The 14,477-nt window shown below is 43.1% G+C and overlaps 1 pseudogene; it reads left to right on the top strand.

Annotated features, from left to right (window-relative positions):
• The window catches only part of LOC115868196, a 67,742-nt pseudogene extending 67,219 nt beyond the window's left edge, over positions 1–523 (top strand).
• The last annotated feature ends 13,954 nt before the right edge of the window (positions 524–14,477 follow it).

Genomic DNA, 14,477 nt, shown 5'->3' with positions numbered 1-14,477 from the left:
AAGGAAAATGAACATTTTAAGACTCAGCCGATGCTGCTGAATCCGCCTGCATGAGTCGCCTGCGTCGCTGCTGACCCTGATCCCCCCGCCTCACCCCCACCCCCCATCCCCTACCAGTCAGATTCCCTCATACCAACCCGGTCCAGTCCAGCCTGGTTTCCAAGTGGTTGAAGTTCATGTATAAAGAGGAGCAGCATCCATTCAAGAAGTGCCACTCTGAGGGTGAAAAGATCCCAAAAAAATATCCCGACTGGGTCCTGGTGATAGTAGAAAAGGCACCCAAAGCTTGGAGAGGTGACCTGGACAAAAAGAAATACCTGGTACCTTCAGATCTCACAGGTGATCAGTTCTACTTCTTGCTCCGGAAGTGGATTCATCTACGAGCTGAAGATGCCTTGTTTTTCTTTGTCAACAATGTCATTCCTTCCACCAGTGCCCAGGGGGTCAGCTGTACCAGGAATACCACGAAGAAGACTTCTTTGTATGTGTTGCCTATAGGGACGGAAGTTTCTACAGTCTGTGAAGCTGCTACCCTGGAACTGGGGGTGTTCCATTCTGCAAAGATAAAGGTGGCCCCCCTTTCTTGACCCATCCCTCCTTCAGGCTCAAATACCACCTCCCTTCTTCAGGAACTGCACTACTTCATGTCTGTGGCTTTCTCTCCAGCCTTTCCTAGCAGGAGCAGTAATCATGCCAATGGCCCCTGGTAGCTCTTCTTTTCTCTTTTCTTCTTCACCTTTCTCTGCCACCTCTCCCACGCCACTTCAGACTTCTTGGTTGTCAGTCGCACATCCAGTGATTGTCTCAGGGTTCTGTTCCCTTTCTAACTACCCAAGGGGCTCAAAACCCCAACAATGCCTTTCACTGCCTTCTATTTGGGGAAGGGGGCAGATGGAAGGGACTAAAATTATGTGTGTGTGGGGAGAGGATAGCACACCAATAAAGCGGAAACCACCACCCACCCTCACCCCCCCCCCAAAAAAAATGTCTCAGGAGAAAAATGAGGCTGTCCAGTCCTTAAAGATTTAGTCTCAAAAAACCCTGTAGATGGTCACTATGAGTCAGACTCCACTAAGAGGCACTGAGATGTGGGGGTTCATAGGTGTAAGAGTATTCTCTGTATAAAATTTATACCAATGTACACTCTCATGGTACTAAAAGTATAATGTTCAATTCATGGACCTCCTTATCATAAGTCCTCCTCATCACCATAACTGTGAGATGAATAACTAACCATGGCTGCGCTCTTACTCTGCACCAGACCCTCCTCTCACTTTGCTAGAAGTCATATGTTTTAAACTTTTCAATAACTCTGTAAGGCATGTTATAAGTGTCCCCGTTTTATATTTAAAAGCAGAACCAGGTAACTAATGCACCCTGAGGTAAGATGGATGTCAACGGCAGGGTGTGTCAGCTAGTTAGAAATAGGGCTGGGAATAAAACCCAGGTGAGGAACACCACACAGAGTCAGGGGGCTGTTGAGGGCGATGGACTGTCTCTCCTAAACCATGGCCTAATTTATCTGGAGGCTGGTGGAGAAGGCTTCGACGATGGTCAACATTGCTCGAAGCCTCAAGCGGCCACATTTTGCCCCTGTGCCAAAGCGGAGCTGCTCCTCCACCTCCTGATGAGATCTCTACAGCTATTCAGAACCTGCAGAAAAGAGCCTGCAGAAATGACTCTGTCCAAACTGGTCACTTCAAACAGTTCCCAGTAAGGGAAGTGCTGGAGAATGAGTTGGATGTCACTGAAGTGTGAATTTGGTGTTATTGGCGAGATCATAGACAAGTGTGGATGCCGGAAGTTCTATTTTTAATATTTGATTATATTTGGTTTACTATTTAAGTCTTCTTGGACCATATGTAATGAGGCTGCTATAATAAAATAGATGATGTATTAAAAAACAAAACCAATTATCAATATTATCTTTTAAATTTAAATTTTAAAAAGTACCTGGCTCTCTTATTTTATAAGATTTTACTATTAGAAAATCTATTATGCTTTTATGTGTTTGTTTCCTACATCTCCTTCTTTATGAATGTTCTGTTCATGTTTTTTGGCATGCTCATCAGTTTCTTATATGGAATAGTTTCCTCTGAAGGCTAGATTCTAAAATTAGATGTTGATTGAGACTCTCACTGGAGTAATAATAAACAAGAATTTTCAATATGGTAACACGATTTATTCATTTACATGAATTTGAAGAATTTTTGCTAATTGAATCCTCTTGTGAATTCTGGACTCCCTGCCTGCCATGGTGTATTGCATTTTACAGGTACTTTCAGATGTTCTCTTTGGTTTGTAATTGATGGATTTCCTGGAAGCAAAAAATCATGGGAGATTTAGTGAGTGTGATATGAATATTGAAAGCATTTTAAATATTGATATGAAAATAGATCTCCTAGCTGGATATCTTTTTGTTCTGCTGTTTCTGGAGTGAATACATTAGTTTAAAATTTTAAGCATAACAGATGAGAAATGCCAGTGTCTGGCCTGGTAACAGACTGTTCTCTGCCATACAGTCTGGTAGCCGTTCGATAATCTGGGTCTACTGAAGACCTTCACAGGCTAGCATTCTGATATGTATAAACCATTTTCAAATTGGCATATTTCACATGCGTATCTGCAATTGAGCAAATAACCCTGAACTGGAAGAAATTACTATACTTATGCGATGGTGGGGACTAATTATTATATTTAGCGGCTCCCATGAAGAGGACTATCATGGGTTTGGAGACAATAAAAATATAAACTAAGTCATGAGTAAAGTCTATTTTGAAAGGAAAAAAATGAAAATATAAAATTGGTATGACTCAAGTCAAAAGGATTGTGGAGACTAAGACTGCCCAGATCTGAAATCCAGATTTCTTTTGGTTTAGAGAAATCTAGGAGCCAAGCAAATGTTACAATTTGATATAGCGTTGGGCGTGCAAGGTAGTCTCACCAGCAAAGAAAAATAAATTAAATTTTTTTTCTTCACTAAAAATTCTTATTTAAAACATTAACAAAATTAAAACTGGTTGACATGTGTAGATTCTGATGTAAAACAACTCAATAGAATCACAAAATGGAATAAAGCTTGCATCTTGCAATATCCCCGTGCACTCACACACAGAATTATAAGACTACCACCCATGAGTATCATGCTTGATAGATCCAATTTATGATTTTAGAGTTCTTCACCCTATTTTAGTACCTTCTGTTATTTCACCAAGTCTGGGGCAGGTTATTTGAGGAAAAAGAAAATAAGGCTTCATCTACTATAACATGTGTAGTTTATAACATGTGTAGTTTGCCAAATGGTGCCTCCTTCTCTTACCCTTCCTTTCTCCGTTGAGTCTTACAAAGCCCTTTTGGTCCCTAGCATATCTAAGGTATGCAGTTTCACTGCGATCGGCACCTACAGGCAAACTCTTTATAAATCCAAAGCAGCAAGCAATGGAGATGTAAAAAATAACTATAGAACTTGGTACATGATTGCTATTTAAGGAAGGTTATAAACAATGAATTTTATCCCTAGGTATATGAAATGAGGAAACTTAAACTGCACCCCAGAAAGGGTTCTTTTATAACGCAAATCTGAGGATAAGAAGGAGCTCAAAGTATCCCAAAGCGAGCTTTCTCCATAAGGAAGAGGTTGGCATCTTCATGTAGGTAGAGAGAGAGAGAGAAATATTCGCAATGGTTCATTTCACAACTTACAGAAAGGCTGGATTTTGTCATCTAAGTTACCCAAAGTCCCCTCCCCCCAATTAGTTGATAGTTCTGAATGCTGCAATAAATACAAATAAAGGTCTTGGGAGATTGTGAAGACAGGGTCACACGCAAAAAAATACATAGGAGATTCAATATGTCCTAGTGAGTAACAGGTGATTTATTTCAAATAATAAGTCATTATTTCAAAATTTATTTCAAAATGAAGGAAATATCACTTAGTGTTATGAATAAAATGTGCTTATTTTCTGGAGTCCTTTCATATTAATAAAATGACTTAAATCTCTCATGGAGATAGTGTTATTCCCTTCACAGGCATCTCCTTACTTCCATATCTGTTTTGCACATCATGATGATTGGAAGCATGATGACCAATTCTCTTACCCATATCATCATTGTGCCTCTGCCGATGGGTCCCACATGATTCAGTGGTCAGAATTTTCAAAAGACAAGTAATTATTTTTGGAGAAAGATCGTGTCTAAAATGTATTCAATTAAAGGTACTAAACACTAGAAGAGAAGAATATAACATTGTTTCTACTCTTTGCTAAATGGAGGAGACATAATAAGAATGATTTACAGACTATTGAGATCATACCACCAGTGAATATCTATGGAACAAAGAAGGAACACAGAAATAGCAGAAAGAAAAAGTTAACTAGAAGAAGGGACATCTGAGCTGGGCTTTCAAAGAAAGGGTCTCCGCAGACTACGGCCAATCCCAGCAGGGCCAACGGCGGGTCAGGAATTGGAAGGACAGTCCCCCCACATGGAGACACAAAGGGCCTGTCGCTTTTCCAAGGACAGTCGCACTTCCAGTGTCTTCTTTGATGGCACGCCGGGCAGGGTTTGGTTGGAGCTCCAGGCCTGGGGCACTTCCGTGACCAGAGCCCTTCTCTGCACTTGAAGCAGGCGCCAAGTGGCCATCGTTGTTCCCATATACCTTTGCCCCACGCTGACCTGGGGCCTCGGGGGAGTCGCCAACCGCAGGGCTGCTACTAAGGCTTGGGTTGAAAATTTACCTTCTGCCGGAACCAGGCATCACAGGCTGACTGCCTGCTCCTCACGACTGTTAAAACCTTAAATGCCATATTCGTTAAATCTTAGACTGGGGTTTGAGGGCCTTTCTTTTTTCTTTTTTTTTTTCTTAAGGGCCTTTCTTCCACTTTTTTAAGCTTATAATGGAAAGCATCAATTAAGCAGCTTAAAAAGGTGGCTGGATTCTCATCAGGCTTTTGAGTGATCTTAAGATTATCAAAATTGACTCCTATACGGGAAATGGCCTGAAGCCAAGTCAGGGCACACTGAAGCATTTTATTACGGTGGGCATGTCTGTCCCTACCTGTTTGATAGTTAATTTGATAACTTTAACCAGGTTTTTGTCTGGGAACCACCTAGGACAGGTTCGGTCAAATGAACCTGTTTGGAGTGCTGCTGAACAGTGAGAAAAATGCGTTCCCTTTTATCTGCAGTTAGGGTAGAGGAAAGGATGACAAAAATATCATGCCAGGACAAAGCATAAGCTTGAGTTAAATACCGAAACTCCTTAATATAGGTGGTGGGATCATTATAAAGGAGCCTAAACGCTTTTCAATTTGAGATAAATCTGTAAGAGAGAAGGGAACATGAACCAGACCACTCTCTCAGCCCCAGCCACTTTCCAGAGTGGACAAAGGACAAGGGGGTTCTGCAATCACATGTGCTTGCTAACTGGCGGGCGAGTGCAGACTCAGGTTCCTCCAGCAAGGCAGGTAGATCAGAAGAAGAGGACGTGGGGGGGCTCCAGGTGTGGCCAGAATAGGGAGAAGGGTGAGTAGGAGGGGAGGTGATATAAGGTGTTCAGGCAGAGGGTCCAGAAGGAGGAGAGGAGGAATTTTCTTTAGTCAAGAGGAATTGGGAAGGGGAGCAGGAAATACAGAGAAAGGGACGGGAGCTCAGCGGAAAGGCGGCCTGGACGTACAGAATGTTAGGCTATTTGTGAGTTTACTGGCAGAAATATTGTTGAGATTTTAGAGGACATTGAAATTAAAAGTGTGGCAGACCATTAAAGTTGTTACTTTCCGGAGCTTTCTGACCCCTCCCTCCTGCCAGTCTCAGGTGGTGACCATGGATTTGTGCTCTGGTTCCCTATGTGGGAGAGGTTTGTCAGAGGATGTGGGTGTTGGCTCAGAGGAGGCTGGGCAGGGAGGGAAGAGAGAGAGAGAGATGCCAGAGAGTCTGAGGGGTCTGGCTCGGGGACGGGGCAGGTTTCCGGAGCTTTCTGACCCCTCCCTCCTGCCAGTCTCAGGTGGTGACCATGGATTTGTGCTCTGGTTCCCCATCTGGGAGAGGTTTGTCAGAGGATGTGGGTGTTGGCTCAGAGGAGGCTGGGCAGGGAGGGGAGAGAGAGAGAGAGATGCCAGAGAGTCTGAGGGGTCTGGCTCGGGGAGGGGGCAGGTGTCCAAGGCACAGTGCCTCAGCCTTTGGGAGTTGAGGGGTTAGTGGAGGAGGTGATGGTGAGGGGTACCCAGAATATGGAGGAGGCCTTACGGGGGGCCCAGATAAGGAGTCAGGGGATCGAAGAAAGACGGAAGGGGAGTACTGTCTGGGCCTGATTAAGAGAGTGTTTGGCTAAGAGATCTTGAGCAGGGTGACAGGTAGTACAGAGGGGCGGGAGTGAAGAAGGAAAAAGACCAGAACATAAGGGACTCCTGATTATTTGTGAGTTTGTTGACAAAAATTGTTGAGGTTGCAGGGAACATTAAAATTGAAAGTGATATTTTCTGGCTAGGACGACTCATTGTCCAATTAGTATTGAGGCCAAACTTGGTTACAGAAGACCAGGCATTTATGGCCAGTGATCAGGAGCCAAACCTAATTCAGTAAGGTTGGCAGTAGGCACCCCAAAGGACTGTCCTTAGGGGGTTGGGGCAGAAGACTTCCCATTGTGTCTCAAACTGCAGAGGGTATGGACAGAGGAGAAGGGCGCCCCTTGGTCCCCGTCCACACCCATCCCGGTCAGAGCTAGGGGCCCAGTGGGAGAGTCCTGGACTCTCCGGAACAGGAAGGTTCCCTGGCGCAGGCCTGCGGCTTTAACCGGCAGACAGGGACCTCGGATCAGAGAGAGACACAGTGGAAGCCCAGGAGGGGAGGGGGGCCTGGCTTTATGGCTGGTAAAAATGGGAATTTAGTTAGGCCTTTGTTCAAGGTGAGAGTAAGGGGAAGCAGGAAGTTTTAGAGAAAGCACTGCAGGACCACAGATGTAAAACACACAAACAGGTAGAAAGGGCTCAGACACACCCTCTGCGTTGCAGTCCAGGTAGAAGGTGCAGTGACTGCCAGGCCAAGCACTGGGAGTCCTGTTGTCAGCTGGAATCCCAGGAGGTAAGCACAGAGACAAAAGGCTGGAGGTCACATGAGAGAAGATAGACACAGAGAAAAGATGGACACGAGAAACTGGCCTTATCGCCACAGCCCTTTCGGGGAAAGGCAGTTATTTCCAGCTCCTCTTGGTACTGGGGTTGCAGAATAAACCCCTGCAGCGGTGCCACGTTCAGCTTCCTAGCGTACTTGCTTTTTAGGGCTTTCAGCTAGTTAGCCTCCCACGGACCCTATGTTCCCGTATGAGTTTGCTGGTTCTCGGTGTCCGGAGCAACAAAGAGAAACGAGACAGAACGAACATAAAGAGAGAGATACTGACCAGAAGTCACTCATTCAAACAGGCTCCAGAGGTCGGAGAAGAGAGGAGGGGTGGGCTGCCACCCAGCGGAAGCAGGGCTGGGACAGCATGGAGCCCATGTCCCTACCTCTCCCGGGTTTTCGTGCACCAAACGTAAATGCGGAACTGAGGAACAGGGAGGAAGACAGACATAACTGACAGGACAAGGGGTTGCAGAAACAGAAATAGCTTCATTAGGGTTGGGGGGACCTCCTGGACAAGGTTCCGTTACCTAGGCCAACAGGTCAGGGAAGTCGTGCTCAGCAGCTGGGGGCAAGGGTTTTAAAGGGGTGGTGAGGAATGTATGGCAATTATGGCAATCCGCATATGGGGTCTGGAAACTCCGAGAATTGGAAACTGGAAATTCACAGCTTTCTTTGAACCCAGAGCATCAGGTTTCGCTGGTTATCTTATCTGGCGGTTAGGTGGTTAGGTTATCTTATCTGGCGCTGTCTGCTGCTGACCTTTGGGATGTGCAGGGAAGCTCATGCCGGTCCTGGACCTGCATCAGCTTAGTCAAATGGGGGCTGCCTACTTAAGACGAGGCCCAAACAACACTATTTATTAGAAAATCATCTTGAAAACAGGTATTTAGAAATTATTTGAATAATATGATGATTTTATTTGCCCCAAAGTATGTAAATTGGGAAGTGGAATTCACAACATTTTAAAAATTCTACCTCACAAAGAGTCTTTAAGATTTGCACCCCTTGTTAAAAATGTGTTTTGCTTGAATAATTTAATATCAGCCTAAAAAGTATTGGCTAGTTGAACTCCAAGGGGAAAAAAAGGAGAAGAAAGAAACCTGCACATAATTGCCTAATGGTTTTTAATGTTGGTTTTAACCACAAAGAGAAAGGATTCTCCAGAAATATTACCCAGATCCAAATGAAAAGTTGAAGAGGGCCAGAGGAGACTTTTTTTGAATGGAAGAATTTGTTCCTTAACCTTTATGCATACCAAGAAGCAGCAACCTTTAAAAGAAGATCTTAAGTCAGCTTCACACAAACTTTGGTCTATTATCACCCATAAATTTTCCAAAAGATCATTAAAGTGTGTTCTCATTTTTATGACGATAAAAGAGCAATATAGCGTATATTAGATCACGTAGATAACCATTTTAAAACCAAGCATTAACTAGCATATGGATGTACTTCCTTCGCAATGAGATGTCTGTTCACACTTGACCAGAGTATCCTTAAAAATCACTATTTTTAACCTTTACTGTGCTGGCTATGCATGTGCCCAGCAATGTGCTAATGACAACTCACCCCACCCTCCACCCACCCCCTATGGCTCATGATGAAAACAACCTATTGATTTGCTAATGTAACAATTGACAGCTTAGGACCCCCTATGGAGAAATTCTATCCTGTCACAAAGAGTGGGGTAGAAGCATCATATTCCAGGTGGGAGACCTGAGAGTCAGTTTACAGCCGGTGCTCCTCAAATGCTGTCATCTTTGCTACAATGCTGACCAGGTTTCAGCAAACCTCCTAAGATGGAAGATGTAGGAAGGCCTAGTGATCTACATTGAGATACGAGCCAAAAAAAGACCATGGATCCCTGTGTTCTGATTCTGTTGCATATGGTCACCATGAGTCAAGGGCTAACTGGGCAACAGCTAATAACAATGTCAAAATGACAATGGCTCTACAGCTGCCACTTAACTCCTATTGATTCTCCATAGGGCACAAGATAATTATACGCATGCCAAACTCAAAGAAATTAAGAAATCAGTCACAATATGAGTCTATTTAATTTTCACAAATCGGGTTTATCCATCATGTTAAATTAATGTTGTTAATTTGGCTTTTATTGGTTTGTATCTAATTTTTAAATTTGAGTTGTCATTTTGCATAACAGCTCTAAGTAGATGGAATATATACCTAGCTTTATGTTCATTTTTTCACCTCTGTTTTGTCTTATGAGCAAATTGTGGCACATGCATGTAATGGAATACTACACAGTTATAAAGAACAATGATGAGTTTTTGAAAGATAACATGGATGAATCTGGAAAACATCATGCTAGGTACCATAAGTCAATAAAAACTGAATGCACTATAAGATATCACTTTTATAAAAAGAATAGGTAGACATACAGAAAATCTTTTAAAAGTTGTATTGACACATATTAGCCTGTCATATAATTCAATAGTTCAATCATATGAAAAAGTTGTGTCAGCATTACTGTTAGATCTCTCTGGAGCTAGATTTATACCTCGGTCCTTGGCTCTGCGGGAGAAAGAATTCACGCGGAAGCCTAGTTCGTGATCAAAGTGAGTTTTATGAAAGTTAGATGTTTCAGGTTTACACAGCACCCAAGAGGCTCCTCCCGGACATGCGGCCTAGCTGGAAGCGGCTCGGCATCCTGCAAGGTGTGCCAAAGCTCTCTGCGCCTAAATTCTCTCTCTCCTCCTGAACACGCGGCCTGGTTGGAAGCTGCTCGGCTTCACACAAAAGTGTCCCAAAGTCCTGCCAAAGCTCTCTGCGCCTAAGTTCTCTCTCTCCTCCCCGCCAAAGTTCTCTCTCTCCCTCTGGGCTTCTGCCGTTTCAAGGATTCCATTGGGAGGCGTGGTGGAAGACCTCTGATCGACCCTATTGGCTGAATTGAATTCACCTGGCTAGGTGAGCCAATTCAAGTTCACACCCACCCCTGCCTACCGGTCGGAACCCCGAGCATGTGCGGTGCGCCACTCCTTTGTTCCCCTAACTTGACCCTCTGGGCACGCATTCCCAGCCCTTTGCTAACCTACCTAACATTACCACAATCAATCATAGAACATTTTTTCTTATTCTCATTTTTGTTAGCTTCCCACTTCCCCCGAACCACTCATGCCTTACCCCTAGGAAATTATTAGTCCAGTTACGTTCTCTATAGATTTACCTATCCTAGATTTCATATATGGAAAAACATACGAAATGAAAGCAAAAAAGATCTACCACAATCATAGCCTTTACCTAAAACTTGGCTCTTATGAGATAGTCCTACTTGATACTTGCCCTCATGAAGAGATCACTAAAGATATGGGTGCTATAGCAAAATGGGGTGAAGGAATCAGTTGGTGCCTGGCTATCGGAGAGAATATTAACTGGAGTCTAAAAGGCTTGTCTTAACCTAGCAGCCACCTAAGTAAAGTGTCAGCTAAGTCAACACAGAAGACCCATACCAGCCTTGGAATATGTATCTATCCCAAGGATTATAAATAATAAAATCCATAGACGGGAATGATATTAGAGTTTAACTCTGAACACCTAGTCGGCTGGAGGCTGCGGATGTCAGTAGCTTCTGGAGAGTCCGCTCTGACCACAGCCCAGGGATGGGAACAGCCTTGCTTTCAGAAGTGAGGTTTTGCAGATGTAGTTACGCCAGATGATAACCCCTTGTCATTTAGTCACCTTTTCGCATATTTAAAATTTGTTCCATTTTTTAATATCTTTTTTTATTGAGAAAATGCATTTTGGTGCTTTCCTGGATGAAAGTGAGAGAGAGGGAAAATTATTTACTAGATTGTAGGACCTTGTTAAATGTTGCAACGGAAAGGTGATGCCAAATTCAAGTGAAATCTGTACAGTCTGACCGAGCTAAAGGATGCCACAAAGAAGTTAGAAGGATGAGTGCTTTTGAGATGTGCTACAACATATACCATTTTGCACCAATAGCAACACCAATCAAAACATACACACATGACTACATAGGCATATAAGTATCCCTATGAGGACCCTTCAAAAAGTTCATGGAAAAAAATGGAATTAAAAGATAATGGAATATTTTTACGATTCTTTTGAAGAGCCCACATATATATAAGAAGGTATACAAGTGTATATGTACATTTACCTGTGTAGGTATATCTGTAGACACGTACATGACTTTCTGTGCTGTCTATATATATTCATATACAGAATAAAGCACAGAAGGAGTATTAGTTATGGATAGTTTCTATATTACCAAACACAGGATAAATTACTGGGTTTGAAGGCTCAGAATCATAATCTTGCAGGACAACTCTATAAAATCGTTCATAAAGTTTATGCACTCACCCTAGTCTGATGAGTAGTGTCTGGTCTTAAAAGTCTGTGAGCAGCTAAGACACAGCTATCGCTCTCTACTTGTCTGGAGCAAATGGGAAAGAAAGGAAGCAAAGACTTAATGAAGAAACCATTGTGGCACTACATTGACCACCCAAACCACAGCCTCATCGATCACAAGACCAGAGCTACTAGATGGCACCAGCTATGAACCCCCTTCTGACCAGACGCCATAGCTGGACCCGGATAAAATGAAAGAAAATGTGGAACAAAACTCCCATGTGTTTAAAAATGCCAGGCTTCCTGAAGCAGTGGGAACCAGAGGAGCCCTTGAGACTGAGACCCACTTAAAAGCTGGACCTGAAACCCTTCCTGGCAATGACCTTGGTGGGAAAGAGCAGATCATCGCATAAGATAGGCAGCATCCACTATGAGGACGGCACTCCTTCAGAAAACAAGCAGATGGACAACTTTACCAGATCTGTCCCCATTTACACTAAAACAACACTCAGAAGGCGGGGCAGTGACGTGGGATCCAGGAAAGTGGAGCAACTGGAAGGAAGACCGCGAGAATGTTGGAAACACAAGCAGCGTCACTGAGGAACAGGCATAGAGATTTTGAAATAGGAACTGAGTTTGCTGTGTAACTATTCACCAAAAGCACAGCAATACATATATATATAAAATATATGTATATTTAAGTCCTGATTAGTCAGACCTTCAACAGCTGTGCTTCCTTCCTTTGTCTTCTTTGTACGTAGTCTGTTCTTCCTGTGCTCAACTTGCTCTTGTACCTTTTTCAAGGCGGGTTTCAGTGCTTTTCCAAATGGCATTCCAATACCCTTTCCCAGGATCCTGTCTGCCTTCCAATGACAGGCACCTGGGAGGCAGATGGAGCACATGGCCCACTATCTATTTCCTAGATTCATGAGGAAAGCTGTCAGAGACCTGATGGCATTGGCCTGATGCCTCGTGGCAGAAAAAGTTGCTCAGTGGGAGTTGCAGTGACCAGAAATAATTTTGATTAATATGACCTGGAACGTGTTTGCTTGCACATTTTGCATGGATTCCTTTTCTTCTTTACCGTCTCCATGTGGCTGGATTTTTGCCTTGCAAACATATTAGGAGAAAATTGGACACCATGCTATCTCAGAGCTTGGACATCATCTGCTTTTTCTGGGCTTGTGATTGTGCCTGGGACAGATCCACTTCATAATTCACCATGTCCTTCTGCCTGCCAGGCTTCTCTGACCATATGTGGGTATGGATTTGCACATTTATATCATGAACTTGATTGCTCTGGTATGGCAAGGACAATTGATCTGGCACCCTCAACATAGAATGACCACACAGTCAACATCATAATGTCGTATTGCTAGTAGGACAGTAGGAAATGATTTAAAAAGGGTAAAAGTAAAATTTGCATGTTTCACCAATGCAGAATTCATATCGGCTCAATAGATCTGACTACCTAGGAGGCATGTTAAGAAATCTTGTAGTTATTTCATTCAGCCAATAAACATGTATAAGATCGCCTGCTAACTGACACATACCTTGCTACATCCTAGATATTACCTGTCCCAGGGGATTTGTACCTTTTCTTTGATCCCTCTGTCCCAGTACTTCAGGAATTCTCAGTTTTGTCTGATTCTGGAGCAAATCTTAGGTCTACCTAGTGGTTTCTTTGCTTCAGCACTTTGAAGGACTACCCTTAGCTAGCAAAGTTGAGGTTACTTACAACTAACGTTATTAAAGTAAAGCTGACAACCCTCCTTTTCACTAGCCTGACAGGAGCTATATGTGCATTATGTGCAAATAGATGACATTTTTATATTACTTTTTATAAAAGAGCAGTCAGAAAATTGCATGACCTTCAAGCCCTACAAACTGTACATCTATCTTTATATAATAGACTAATAGAGGATAGGTCTAGGGTATTATGGTAGTTACATAATCTGGTATCAATTTGGAACTTGAGAGGATTAAGAGTAAAGGGGTGGAATCTAGTCTGTCAATCGTATCAAAGCCAATGTGGCCTCTGTGTGGGCATGGCTTTCTCCTGAGAATTCTGGGAACTCAGATTTTTCCTCCTTGGAAATGAGGCACATGCTCTCTCTCTGGGAGACACTCTACTGACAAGACAGTTGTCATTATGTTGATAAACCCATTGCCCTGGGAACTGGAGGTAGCCACGTGGAGACTCCTGCCAGTGCTGAGATGCTTATACCACCACTGGCTCCAAAGACTTTCTACCCACTGGCCTGTGATCATCCTGCATTTTGCATCATTGCATGTGTTGTTTGAGTCTAAAGAGGACTTTATAGATTGGTATCAGATGTATGGGCTAATATTAGACTTAAGGGTTTGAACTGGCCTGGGTTGGGATTGTTTCTTAATGTACAATTACCCTTTATATAAAACTCTCTCTTATACACATATGAGTGTCTATGAATTTGTTTCTGTAGTCTACCTTGACTAACAGAGGTATGAAAGATTAAAGATCCATCCCTTATCCCAAACTCTTATAGCTAGCACATTAGAAATGGCCAGGAAAAAGACTAGGTCTTCCTCTTAGCCCAGGTGTTGATGCCTATTGTATCTTCACTAGGAAGGTGGTGAATCCTGTGAAGCTAAAATAAATAAATATGCATCTCTAGGTAAACAGAATCCTTGAGAATCATTCCAGGTTAAAGAAAACCTTACTTCCTAAGATCTCTGTTTGTAGTCACTATATGCAATAGCAACTAGTAAAGAATAAGAAACAGGTGAGTCCTAGATAGGTGTGCTTTTGAACTGTTGCTGTGAAAGACAAACTGCGGACATCAATGGTGAGTATGGCACTGTTGTGCCAGGACATCCCCTGATACGCAGGAACCTGGGTATGTATTGGGGAGATTCTCTAAGCCCTCCAGAGAAAGAACCCCAACATTCTGTGAGGACTCATCAGCTAGCATTTAAGACTGGAAATCGACAAGTGGGTGTATAAGCAAATGTGGTGAAGAAAGCTGATGGTTCCCGGCTATCAAAAAGTATAG

Source organism: Echinops telfairi, unplaced genomic scaffold (genome assembly GCF_000313985.2).
Source record: "Echinops telfairi isolate 266 unplaced genomic scaffold, ASM31398v2 ScPeMD7_8;HRSCAF=38, whole genome shotgun sequence".
Lineage (NCBI taxonomy): Eukaryota > Metazoa > Chordata > Mammalia > Afrosoricida > Tenrecidae > Echinops > Echinops telfairi.
Note: the sequence above shows the minus strand (reverse complement) of the source record. Positions and strands in the feature narration are given on the sequence as shown.